The sequence below is a fragment of the Phascolarctos cinereus genome, unplaced genomic scaffold (assembly GCF_003287225.1).
Source record: "Phascolarctos cinereus isolate Bilbo 61053 unplaced genomic scaffold, phaCin_HiC Scaffold_726;HRSCAF=1367, whole genome shotgun sequence".
Lineage (NCBI taxonomy): Eukaryota > Metazoa > Chordata > Mammalia > Diprotodontia > Phascolarctidae > Phascolarctos > Phascolarctos cinereus.
The window spans coordinates 370,474,879-370,488,662 of NW_027556098.1; the positions used below are offsets into that span (position 1 = coordinate 370,474,879).

The following is a 13,784-nucleotide window of genomic DNA, read 5'->3' on the forward strand; positions in this document are numbered from 1 at the left end:
GGTAATCAATCACCACATAGCAGGCCTTCACAACACTTCCATGGGGTTTACTCATAATGTATCAATGACTTTATTGCCAAATGCCTTCAGTTAGGGTCATATTGTACCAGGCACGCCTAGATTGAAATCCCCAAACCCCCACTATGCCCAAATTCTCACTGGTTTTCATATTACCTTTATTCTCTTCTAAGCTGCAGTGAGCTAACACGGTCAGCCCTGCTCATAAGTTTTAATGCTCTCAGGACATGTTCTCAATCTAAAAGGCTTCCTTTGGTCAAGGGCTTTGTCTACAAATTAAAATGAAAACACTCCTGGGGAAGAATACTACATTTAAGGTTTTATCAGTTATTTACACATTAGTGAAGATGTGTTTATAAGATGCCTTTAAGAGAACAGACTGATAGTGAGAAGGAGCAACCTGGGTACCTGAAGTGATGAGGTGCTGGAAGGCGGGGGTGGGGAAAATGTACATAGAAGCAAGAGTTGAGGTTGTCTTGCTAAACACAGAAAGGTATAAATAGCCAGCTGAAGAGTCCAGCTCCTGGTTCTTAACAAAAGTGAAATAATACACACATTATAGTCGTCGTCATCATCATCATCATCATCATCATCATCATCATCATCATCAAGCACTTAAATAAAAGCGCTCCTCCCAGCACGGTCAGGTAACATGCAAACAAAACAGGGTGATCAGATCAGTTAATTGCGAGTGCCTCCTTTTGTCACTGACCCTTGAGCTTCTAAATGGAATCTGGGTGTCTCAGTGAAGAGCTTGTCGGAGGCAGTGTGGGACTGAGCACAGCCTCAGGACCCAAAGGCCTAGATCCCAGCTCTGCATCCCACCAGCCTGGGCACTCTGTGGCCACTCAGCTGCTTTCCTCACCTATCAAACACAGACACTGCATAAATGCACACAAAAGGTATGAGCACATTTGTATTCCATGTCGCACAAAGTCGCTATGAGGAAAATACTTTGTACGCTGACAAGCACTAAAGAAATGAGTCGTTTCTAGATACCCAGAAGAATGCTAAAAGAAAACCATGTGCATCCACATATCCACTTATTAGCCACATCAATGAGCTTCTTCCCAGTTTAGAATGCAGATGCTATTGATACTGCCCTTCTGTGACTAAAAATGGGCAAGACCTTCAATGTGCCAATGGGCCTTATTAGATTTTAAGACATAAAAAATTTTGGATGGGCACTTGCAATAAAAGACAAATCAGATCTGGCAATAGCTTTCTTTGCAAAAGCTAGATGAGAAAACACAGTGTACAAGGATAACAAGATAAGCAGCAGATTCTGCACGCCCCTCCCCCACCATTCTTCCACAGAAAAGGAACAGAAACAAAAAAGCAATAACAAAAATCAGTCATTCAACCCCCCACTCCCCGCACCCTCAAGCCCAAGAAAAGAAGGCTATATGAAAATAAAAGTCTGGGTACATTTCAAGTGAAAAAACACAACAGGCCAACTTATAGAACGAAATTACAGACTCGCAGAGAGATGGGGATAAACTAACAACTATGTATCTTTCCGGCTTTCATAAGATGTAGGTGAAAAGAGATATCACAAGGGCGTGCAAGGAGGCACTGCTTCAGCCAGCACTGTCTGAACTTGAGCAAGTGCCCTTACCTCTATGAGTCTCAGTCTGTTCCTCTGAACAAGGGGAATAATAATTGTTATTTTCTCACCTTTATGGGATTGTGCTTTCTACTTTCCAGAGCATTATGTATGAGTTATTATTCAACATCCTTTGCCTTCATCAACAATTCCTTCCCCTAACTTCACTCTCTTTTTTACATCACCCTTAGCTATAGCTATGCTTTTTTTCCTCTGTCTCCCACTTGGACTGTACCCAAGAAATATGGCCTTGCGGCATTCACTAGTTTTCTCCATAAAACCTCAGTCATTTTCAGGCTCCACTACCATATACATGGAATGCAGCTTGGACTTTGGTCACTTCTGGGAAGAGGATGATGCAATTAAATCAAATTGGTCCTTAATGACTGATAGTAATTATACTCTTACAAACATTTTCTAAATAATAATGTTATTAGATTATCCCCAATATAGGTGAATGCAAAAGCAAAAAAAGCTTTGAGATAAATGCCTGATGCAAAATTAGCCATTAAGTAATAGAAAATTTGGCCTTTCAGCTGCACTCACCAGACAGGGCTCCGCAGGTCAAAGAGGTGTTCTCAAGCCTGAACAGAGCTGTAAATGTTAAAGTACTTGAGCAAACATTAGACATTAGACCAAAAGCTCCATGTAGAGATGCCTTTGAGGACCAGTTATATTTCAGTACAACAAGAAGTTACCCACTCAGTAGTCCTCTAGGAGGTTCCACTCTCCCACTAGCATGGAAACAGTCCAACACTTAGTTTCTTTGCCTGTACTTTAAGACAACCCATTCCAAAAGACAATGAGCAGAAACAACAGGAAGGGCTAACAGGGAAATCTAAAATCAGTACTAAATCAAGCTTTGTAGACACCCACCCCTTATGGACTGAATGGAAACAGCATCTTGATACCACAGAGGTATATTCAGAAGAAATTATTAGTCTTTTGCTATTAAAAAGTTCCATTATAGGAAACATGGAAAGGTTAACTTCCTTGATGACCACCCAAAGTACTAAGTTACAGAAACACGATGTCAAACATTGTAGTTCTCTCCCTACATAACTTTTATATTTCTTAGTCACAGTCCCAAGGCATACACTTTCAGCTAGTTAATATGCCACATGCAACACTAGATTTGAATAATCACCTGGATAATGCAAGTGGAAGATGAAAGGTTCACCTTGGGTAGAATCCGAAGTCTGCTCAGAGATGAATTCATATGATTTCCATTAATGCCACTTAACAGCACCAGGCTCTGATCTCACACCCACTCCCCCACTCCCACACTTCTTAGTGATTAGAATGCCAGTGGTTGGATGGCTGATAACCATCAATCTGTGATGTGTTCATTTCAAACAAGAGAAAAACGTACCATGTCAAAAAATATTTCTCTTTGTAAATGATGAACTTACTGCATGGATTTTTGTTACAAAGATCTCAACTTTTAAAATGCTAGATAAAACTAAGGAAAATTTATTTCAGATTTAATACATAATTTGAAGAAATCTGATCTTAAAACCGAAAGGATGTCTCTGTCTTAGGGCTAAGCACACAGAAATGACTATGCCAGAGGTAAGTCAGTAAAACTCTTATTAACTAAGTACATTGAAAGAAAAAGAAATGGGTTTAGTCATATAGACAGTCTAACTAACATATTGACTGGTTAATGATAATGTGAGTTCAAGCAGCATAATGTAACATAAAAAATAAGAGACCTGTATCAGTCTGGGCTCTAATACTTACTGAGTATATTGTTATCTTCCTGAAGCTCAGTTTACCTAGCTTTAAATGGGAATAACTTTCATTTTTACCTATTCCAAAGAGTTTGTTGTGAGCAAAGTGCTTTGTAAATGAATGGGAGCTATTAGTATTATTGAGCTTTCCCTGCCTCTTTTCAGTGAAACCAACTCGGCAGAGATTATTGCTTCCTATTTCCTTATTGATCAATAGAAACAGGACTCAGATGTACAATAATATTTATTCATGATAAGTTTATGTTACAGAGCGAATAATCTGAGAAAAAAATATCAAAGAAAATGTTCATGAAAGAGATGTTTTCAGTAAAAAGTTCTTCAATCAATTATCTTTAGGTTCATGCAGCCCCATGACTCAACTAAACCTCTAGATTAAGTGGTCTCAGTCACCAATGCTTCATGGGCACAGAAAGCTTTATTGGAGAGCACCCTCCCAAAATAAGCTACAAATCAAGAAGCCAATCATAGTAGAGTACTCTTGACCAAGAAACCAAGACATTACCCTGAATTGTTATCATAGATAATGTCCACACATCCTTGCACTGTACAGAGTGATGTTCCCCACTAATGGAAAACTCTCCCGGACAGGTTCATTACAATTTAAGAAAGGAAAATTTCTTCTAGAACATTTTTCTAGAGAATCTCAAACATAACACAGTACCGAGTGTGAAAGCTGGAAAATGAATTATTTCCTTTCCTTCCATCCACTGCCCATTCACCTTTGAAATTTACCTTTTGTACAAGAACCAGCCTAAAATTGCAAAGGTTCATCACCAGAAATTTGGTTAGCAGGTGATGAATTCTGCTGGCCACACAAACTCATGACGACCATCTATTAAGGCACAGAGAGACTGAGATCTGCATCAGGATTGGAAGCTCACCTACACTGATGAAACTAGCAATTTGAAATGGCATTACTTTTATAGAAAAGAATTACAAAGGGGAATGGACACTGGAACCAAAGTAAGAAAGTGTAGATTCCAGTTTTGGTTCTTTGCTCATTAATTATAACTATAGGAAAATCATTTAACCTCTAAGGACCTTGGTTTCCCCATTTGTAAAGGGTGGGGAAATTAATACTGTATGTAACACTAATGTGAGTTATTACTGTTACTTAAAACCATTAATCTGGAAGGCTTTCTCTATCTGAACACAGGCAGCTAATATCATCTGACTGTGATCATGAAACAGGATATGAAGGAATGACACTCAGAAATATAGTACTCTTGACCTTTTAATACACTAGCATAAGATATGTAGTTGAGGAGACATCATCAGTGAGCAGCTAAACAGCACAATGAAATATTGAAAAGGGATGGATTTCTGGTCATTTATAAAAATGGGTTGGTCAGAATAGAAAAGCCATACTTCCCCTTCCCCCCTAGCTCCACAAATCATATCCGGTTTAACCACAATCAATAATTAGTATTACTGGGGGAGGGGAGATATAGATCCCCCTAATAGGTTTAGTTTTGAGGGTGCAACCTTTATTAAGAGAGTAATCTCGGTGGGGGAGGAGGGGACTAAACCTTAATTAGAATGCAGAATAACTTTGAAATGTTTTTTAAGCAGCAAAGTGCTTAAAGCCTTCAAGGTCTTCAGTTCTCCAATGAGTTGGGATTTCATTGACATGGGTACACCTTCCAGCCATGCCAATCACAAGCCATCCAGCCCTACTCATCCTGTGGGACATCTTTTCTACAGAGGATCTGCCCTGTGTCGTGTGACCTTTGCATTCTCTTCACATTTCAAGGATAACAATGGAGCAACACATGGGTTGTCCACCTGCGTTCTCACTCTTGCATGTGACCAGCAAATTTTCTATTTTGAACAGTATTTGTATACTTCGACAACATCCTTTATGCCACTTTTTCCAAACATAATTACAATATATTTGCAATATGATGCAGCCTGCTCATGTACATGTGTGCCTATCCATTACCCACTGGTAATGCTCAACTTCTTCAGACACCATGGTGTTCCATGACTCAACCACCACCAGAAGAACATTGATTTTCAAAAACACTTTGCTAAGATCTTTTAATGACCCCAAGTTTCTCCCTGAAACAATTTCCCAAAGGCTATCCAGCCTGCTCCCTTCCTTTCAAATTCTGATCACAACTACTCACTGTCTGAAGTCCAAGAATTTATATGTGTGTGTGTGTGTGTGTGTGTGTATATATATGCATATATACATGTATTATGACATATACTTGTGTGTGCTTGATATATCTATCAATATATACATACTCTCACACACACATAGAGAGAAGCTATTTAGATTATGTATCCAATTGCATGTTATAGTCTGGATAATATGCATTCTTCATTTACTTTGTTTTCCCTGTACAAGATAGTCAGCGTTGAATTTCTTAAAGTAGCTGATTGTGGACTTCATTTAGGAAGTTCTGCAATATTTGATGGCTTGATACCATGCCACACAAGCAGGAACAGCTGGAGGACTTCACCACCCACTGGGAATCCTTCTTCAACTTGGATTCTGTGATGGATCTTCTTCATGACAATGGTGAACACATCTGGTGAGTACATAGTTCCCTGTATTATGCTTTGATTGACATTAATGATCAAAAGATTCAATCAAGTTCTGTTGTTCTTTCTTTCAAAGAATCTTGTATAATATTAACATGTGCATGAAAGGCACCTTGTTGAGGAAAAAAAAGCTATTCAGACAGCATTTTTGTCTACCAAATTAAATGCTTTTTATAGTCAACAAAAAATAAGCACAGTCAGATCTTGTATTCTCTACGTCTTTTAGGCAATTGTTATGGTAAAGATGTAATCTACTATGGAAAATAACTTTCAAAAGTCTATCTGTTCTCTTTTAATATCATTTTCAAGAACGCTCTCAATGCAGGTGTATTCTGACAATTGTCACACTAGAAATAAAATCATTTGGGGGCCCAAAGTCACTAAAAGAGTAGTTAGAAGGATATTGTAAAAGCCCAAGGATACTTCCTCAAAAAGGATGGCAAAACATGCCCCTTTCTTACTAACACAACCATGCTACAAGGAATTTTTCGAACTCTCATGTCTAGAATTGCCTCATATACCTGAGCTGTTCCTAAAATGTTTTCTGACCTATCAGTAGTTGCCTAATCTTGTGGAGCAGCTGAGTTTATTATGTCAAAATATGCTTTTAAGGAGAATGAATCAGTGAGTAGAAGCTCAGATTCCTGGGTAAGGAAACATGACTAGGTGAGCATGGGAAAAAAAAATAGGAGGCTGAGCTAGAAAGAATGATGTAGGAAATGAAAACTGAAAGAGAAAGGAGGAAAAGAAAGGAAGGTTAGCACGTGGAGAAGGAGTCAGACCTAGGACAGACATTATAGAGAGTAAGCTACTTAAGTGCAAGGGCCATATTTAATAAAGCTTTGTGTCTCCTATAACACACAGCCTATTCCTGAATACAGTAAGGACTCAATAGAGATGAACAACATTAGTGTTTAGGGGTAGTATGCAGGCCTCTCTCCTTCCACAGTCCTTCCAGCAGCTAATCATATCCAGAGCTTTCCCGAGTTAAGATTTTCTAGTTCATACGTGGGCCACTGCTTATGCTGTAGGGTCAATCATAGAAAGAACTGGGAGGCTCATAATTATATCTTTGACTGGTTATAGAAAAGAAGGAATAAGACTCAGTGCCTTGTTTAAATTTTTTTTTAAACTTTTGAACAGAAGACTTGTCACATAGGGTGAGCAGGTCCATTATCTATCCAGGTCTCTCATAAAGGCATCAAGGGATTTTAGGAAGGACATAGCTGTCTTTTCTGTTACCAGCTTCAATGGTCCAGGAAGAAGCCAGCCAGGAAAGAGGGTTTGGAAACACAAGATCCAGCTCCACTTCCAGCTCAGTCTTTTACCACCTGTATAATTCTGGACAAGTCATATTATCTCTTGGGACCTCGGCTACCTCGTCTATAAATAAGGGGGCTGAGAGTGGGGCCACATGCCTTACAAGGCCCCTATCAGCTCTAGAATCCTATAAAACCCAGAAGGTATCCATTTTCTTTAATACTAGATTGATCTAAGCTCTTTGCAAAGTTACTTAATGCTACTTCCCCCTTACCACTGTGAAGAAAGTTCTTCCTTTAATCTATACTCAAGTTCTCTCTTTCAGGTTTTAGGGTCCCTCCACATTTTCTACAGTAGGATTTAGTGAACAGGTTCCATATTCATCATAATGAAAACTTCTATGATTTTTACCAATTGTCAATTGTGTCCTGAAGAGACTAGAATAAAAAGGTTCCCAGTTTTAAGCACCAAAGTTAAGAGCAACTGTGAGTATGATGGGAGAAAAAAATTTCTGTATCAAACAGAATGTAATACACTATGGTCAGTTCTTCACAATGCTATACAGAAGTCTGGGATTTTAGCACTTTAATATATAAGGAAGACAGAGGAAGCAAACTTTGCAAAGTTCTAATATACCATCCTTATTTTGACCAATATTCTGGGAAAACAAAAACCCAAGTACAGAGGTTCAGTTCCTTTTGTTTGTTTTTTCCCTCCCCTCTTTCTTTTATTAAGTGACCATCATTGGGTGGCTAGATGACATAGTGTATAAAAATGTTAGGCTTAGTGTCAGGAAGACCTGAATTAAATCTTGCCTCAAGACACTTACTAGCTCTCTGTTCAAGTCACTTCATCTGTCAGCCCTCAGTTTCCTTATCTGTAAAATGAAGATAAAAATAGCACCTACCTCACAGTGTTCTTGTGAGGATCAAAGGAGATAACATTTGTAAAACACTGCAAATCTTAAAAGTGCTATGTAAATGCTAGCTATTAGCTAAAGTCCACCATGTGACTTTGGAAACGAAATCAATCCCTTCATTCAAGGTGTCCCATGAGGTCACCCTGGGCTCTCTAATTCTATGCCAACAGAGCACCAGAAGCCATCTGGCAGGTCCTACACCAAACTGGAAAGTTTTCAAAGTGTAGATCAGGCAGCACTCCATGTCTATTGTCCAAATAACAGCTTAGTCAAGTTTGGAAAGGTTTATCACTAGAATGTTAACTTCTAGGTGATGACTTCTTTCACTCACAGCAACTCAATGAGACTAAGTCATAGAAGGCATTGACGGTGAGAGCACCCACATGGATGAAATCACAGATCCTTGAATACTGAAGTAATTATGCCTCCTTACAGCATAGAAGTAACCCTGGGTTCCCAAGGGTTATGTCCACAGAATTCAAGCTCTATAAAGTCTTACTAAGCTGGAAAGGTTTTGAGCATAGGTCAAGTGACTGTTCCTATTGTTCGAAAACCAGTCTAGCAATGAGGAGGGAGACTTATCACTATAAGGGCCTTGTAGCACTGGTCGGTAGGCACTAAGTTTTTGGCCATAGCAACAGAAAATGGGTTATGGTCCATAAAGAGAGTGCATATGTCAAAGAAATCAAGAGATCTTTTGAAATATTTAAGAATTAAACAGAATTAAACAAACATCTAAAGGCTGATCTATAGGAAAGAAGAAGTACCATGCAGGTGACTTAGGAAAGTTAGAGATAAGCAACTTTCAGTTAGTTATAGAAAAAAGAGGACAACAACATCTCAAGTGATTAAAATCTACAGTTAATAATTAGGTCTCATCTTAGTCAATAAACAGTGTTAATCTCCTATCCTACCACACCTTTTACCAGCCATGGAAATAAGAAGCAAAATTAACAAATATACTTCACCAGGGCAGTTCAGAACCTATCTGTGTTTTGGGTAGATCCATAATCTATCTCCAGTGTAATACTTACCTAAATTTTTCTACAAATCTTTTATCAAAAAAAAAAACAAAACCAAAAACCCAACCCACCCCCAAGATTGCCTTTTGATCTTTTACTATTTTGTGGATACTAGTGCAACATGTGGGGCTATCTCTTAGCCATGATTCTTGCTACAGGGCTGACCTGCCTCCTTTTCTAGTCATCACTGTCCTCCATGACATCTTCTACATCACATTTTACCAGCAAGTCATTGTTGGTAATATGTTGCAGCTCACGTATATCTACTATACATCTTCTCATTGTCCTTTGAGCTAATTGTAATTTAGATTTTTTTTTAGATGGACCATGATGTCTCATGATTTGAATTTATTTTGTTATATTCTTCTTCCCCATATTTTGGTGGAGGTGTTTTTGAGTAACAAAGTGGTCAAAAGGCAGAAATGATGAATAAAAACTGAGGGATATAAATAAGCTATTAACTGGGTAAGTTGAATTGTAGACTCTGATATACTTGGCAAAAAAAGGAAGAAATGCATTTAATTTTGGTAGTTTTGCATTTTAGAGAAAAGTTAAGTCTGTTGCCACTCAACTGAGTGGACAAATGTTTCAATCTTTAGCTGAGACCACAGATCTACCAATGCAAGCAGCTGCTCCAGCGTCATATCTCGTTTCTACGTTCTCATGCATCATCCAGATCTACCCAATAGGTTCAAAACCTCTGTTTTCACCTTCTAGCCATGCCTGGCACTTTGCAAGTGTTTAATAAGTGCTTGTAGATTTGACCCCTGCAGCGCTTAGGCTACTCATCAATTAGCTCTTCACTCTGCTGCCTGGTATGCCCATCTCCTTCTTGGATTATATGATTTCTTTGACACCTTATATGTGACTTCTTGTGTTTAATGTAGCTTACTTCTACTCAGCATGTCTGCCTCCATTTCCTTTTGGATCACTTCAAATCTAGACTCTAGGACAATTGTACTTCAGGTTGGTTTTTTGTTAAGCATACTCAAATAGGTTTAAAAACATTCTCATAAGTTGGTGAGATCTTCTGAATATCCATCTTCCTCTTAGCTTGAAAAGAAACATCAATGGAAAAACAATGCTTTTGGTGGCTTTGTGGCTCCAGGTTAAGTATATATGGACTTAGGGCCATGGAGTCTGGTTTGTCTCTAAATTGTTATGTGGAAATCAGGACATCAAGTTGGATAATCTTCCCACAGTCAGTTGGGCTATTAGAGGTAATAGAGGGATAAAACCCAAATCCTCTACTTCTTTGCTCTATGCTTAAACATCTAGCCCTCCCTGCCCTTCCACTTGTTAACCAAACCATATATCAATATTGAAAACTAAATCTTTCAGGGGCAGCTAGGTGAGCACCGGCCTGAAGTCAGGAGGACCTGAGTTCAAATCTGGCCTCGGACCAAACATTTGACATATACTAGCTGTGTGACCCTGGGCAAGTCACTTAACCCCAATTGCCTAAAAACAAAACAAAAAAAAGAAAACTAAATCTTTCAAACCGAGATCCTTTCACTAAGAAGTCATTTCAAAGTAGAATCCAGAAACAATGACAGGGGACTCCCCTTCTAATACAGAGAAAATAAGAACAAAAAAGGCTAGTTTCAGCTATGAAATATACAAATCTACACATAATCTTTTAAGGACAGCTATTAGAAATCCAAAGTCAATATGTCTAGTGTTTCGTCCCCCTCACAACTCTAAAGAACCTATCTTTTAGGATTACTGTACTGTACTGAACAGTGACTGCTTGGTGGTGAAATTTTCTTTTGCAGGCCATGCCCATAGTCTATGATCAGGAAATGGACTCTCTCATCTGGCCAACAAGCACCTTTGATGAGAAGTGGTGATTACCAGCTGCTCAGTTTTGAGAAGCATGTAAGGTACTGCCAGTTTAGAGATTTGGCTCTTGGTGAAAATCCCAATACAAAGTGAGACATGCTTCATGAAAACTTCAATAATAGGAAGCAATCTCCAAAGAGAGAAACTGAAGATCTGGTCTCAGACAGTTACAAAAATAAAAGAAAATTCTGGAACTATTTTCTCTTTATTTCCTTAAAAAAAAAAAGATACTTTCCAGTGAAATAATTTCTTGTCCCATTTGGTTAAGATCAAGACCATGACTGAAAGAGTTAAGATAATCACCCTTACAGGGAAGTGTTATTTGATATTTTGGGCCAAAGAGCTTTTTTCTGTTACTTCCCCTTCACACACACACACACACACACACACACACACACACGCTCTCTCTCTCTCTCTCTCTCTCTCTCTCTCTCTCTCTCTCTCTCTCTGTGTCTTTCTCTGTCTCTTTTTCTCTCTCTAAATGTTTAGGTTATAAACATCTACCCAGTGACATTCACAGGTCTATTCTCTGATACCAGCTTCCATCCTTCAACCCCTCTCTTTTCTCTCCAAGTTTAGTGGGAATACCTAAACCGAAAGAGTGGCAGTTTTCAGGAAATCCTCTAGAATTACTTCTACACACCTCAATAACCAACAATACAATGCATATGGATTCTAGCAGGAAGAAGATTTTCATTTCTGACTTACTTTTTTTTTGTTTTAAGCAGCAAGTATCTCAAAGACAAAAAAAAGCCTCTTTAAGTATAGAAATCTCTATGCATGACTATACATATGAACTCAAATTTGAAAACCAATGTTTGAAACTAGTTTAGCCAATTCATCCAGGTAGCTACATTTGATGCTCCCAAAAAGCAAGCAGCATGCAAAGTTGAGTTAGTTTTAAAGTCAAAATAACTGGTGAAGCACCAGAATTACGATCTGAACATAGGTTGCACTCATATTTACATTCAAAGAAGCCCCACAAATTAACATGCAAGCACAAGACAAAAACTCATCACAATAATACTTTCACTCATATTACCACCATTAAAAACATGTTGTGGATTTAAACACAAATTTTCAAGAACACATTTGAAATGCATCAAGAAAATTAAATCTATAAATATAGATTTTTAAGCTTATCGTCATGGGTAAGTATTGCTTCTAGTAACGTCGTTATTTCTTAAGTCATAAAGAGAAATTCAACAATATATTCATTCAGAGAAGTGAAACACCCTCAGTAACATTTATAAGCGGAACTTATTTAGGGTTTCACAGTAAATGTGGATTTCAGTACCATACCGTTTTATGGAGGATAGAAGAGGACTCTGGAAAATATAGTCCTGGCCAGAGTTTAAAGGGCAGTGGCAGTTTTTTTTCCCCCTTCCTTTTTTTTTTTAAACATTAACCTTTTGTTTATTAAGAGACAGTCAGTTCTCTTCAGTATACTAGGCAGCAACAGTCCCTGACCATCTCTAAAATATTCAAAAGAAGGCCACAGATGTCAAAAGCCTTTTTATTTTTATATTTTACAAAAAAGGCTTTGTATACTGGTTTATTTGATTTCCCCCAGAAAAGGAGTGGTTATGGATCAGACTTCATTGTTCATTATGTATATTCTTAAGGCTTCTGAATAAATAGAAAGTCAGATTTTTTTTCTTAAACCATGGAGCTCATGTCCCATGAATAACTGTTGAAGAACAAGGGAGAATCCCATAGAGCGCTTACTTTGCTTTGTGTACAATCTTAGAGGGAGGACAACACAGCAACAGTAATCAGGAGGAACATGCAGGCTTTAGAGTGAGAGCTCTTGGAAAAAGAACCGACCTGCCATATGCTTTTAATCTGATTTGTCTATGGATTGCAAAGGCTTATTTAACATCTGTGCAGAAAAGCTGGCCTGGCAATCCATCGCCACTCCTTTGTACCCCAAGACATGTACTGTACAAAGAGGAACACATTTTATAAACAGAACAACAGTGGCAAGAACCCCTACAACTCAGCCCCTGAGAAAGGAGAACATCATACAGGAGAAAATGCAGTGGATAGAAGCCAAGGACAAAAGTTCAAGGTTGTGGTCTTGAAGTTTCGGGTGAGCACCCTGTTTTCAGGTCACAGAAAGACCAACCACCAAACAGCTAATGCAAGAACCACAAGAAAAGACATCACAAAAGGAAGACGAGGAGATGGAAAAGTACTAGAGTACAGGTAGCACTTTTTGAGGGACTTGTGTTCCTCAGGGATTGGAATGGAAACCTTGGGAAGAGCTTCTTCATTTTCTTGCTGGGGCAAGGCTCTCTCAGTGGATCTCTTTTGCCTTTTTATTTTGTCTTCATCCTGTACTAACAGAGCACGTTCCTGTGTCTGCTTTCGTGGTAGAAGATCAAGAAAGACAGAGAAAGATGAACACAATGACAGATGGAAAATGCTCAAAAAATGGTACTTGGGGATGTGCAAAGTATTAACTCAGGTAGATATTTTGGAACCTCTCCGCCAATCCAGGAATCGGCCCTAATGAAACCACTCCTGAGGGCAGTGCTCAAGGATCATTCATGAGTGCTCTGTGTGAGCTTCAGAGCAGTCCTCTTCAGAAAATCCACCCAAGAGTTTGGGTCATTCCTGTTACGTGGGCAGTGCTCATTCCTCGTTAGACAGAGTAAACAAAACCAGCAATGAAGCATTTCTCTCACCATCAGAATGTTATTTGTGTCATAAATAGAAACAACAGAATAGAAAAAGTTATCTTGGTATCTGCCCAAGAAAGTACAGGTAAAGCCTAAAAAAACTGTAACTCATTCACTATAGTAATTACT

At 38.5% G+C, this 13,784-nt stretch overlaps 1 protein-coding gene and 1 long non-coding RNA gene across 16 annotated transcripts in view; one reads left to right on the forward strand and one right to left on the reverse strand.

The window, feature by feature from the left end:
* Positions 1-13,784, reverse strand: part of EPB41 (erythrocyte membrane protein band 4.1) — a 184,065-nt gene that overhangs the window by 25,985 nt on the left and 144,296 nt on the right. The gene's annotated exons all lie outside the window — the stretch shown is intronic.
* Positions 204-11,165, forward strand: LOC110206192 (uncharacterized). The gene is made up of 2 exons (XR_002323831.2): positions 204-5,918; positions 10,905-11,165. It is a non-coding gene; the product is annotated as an uncharacterized LOC110206192 (long non-coding RNA).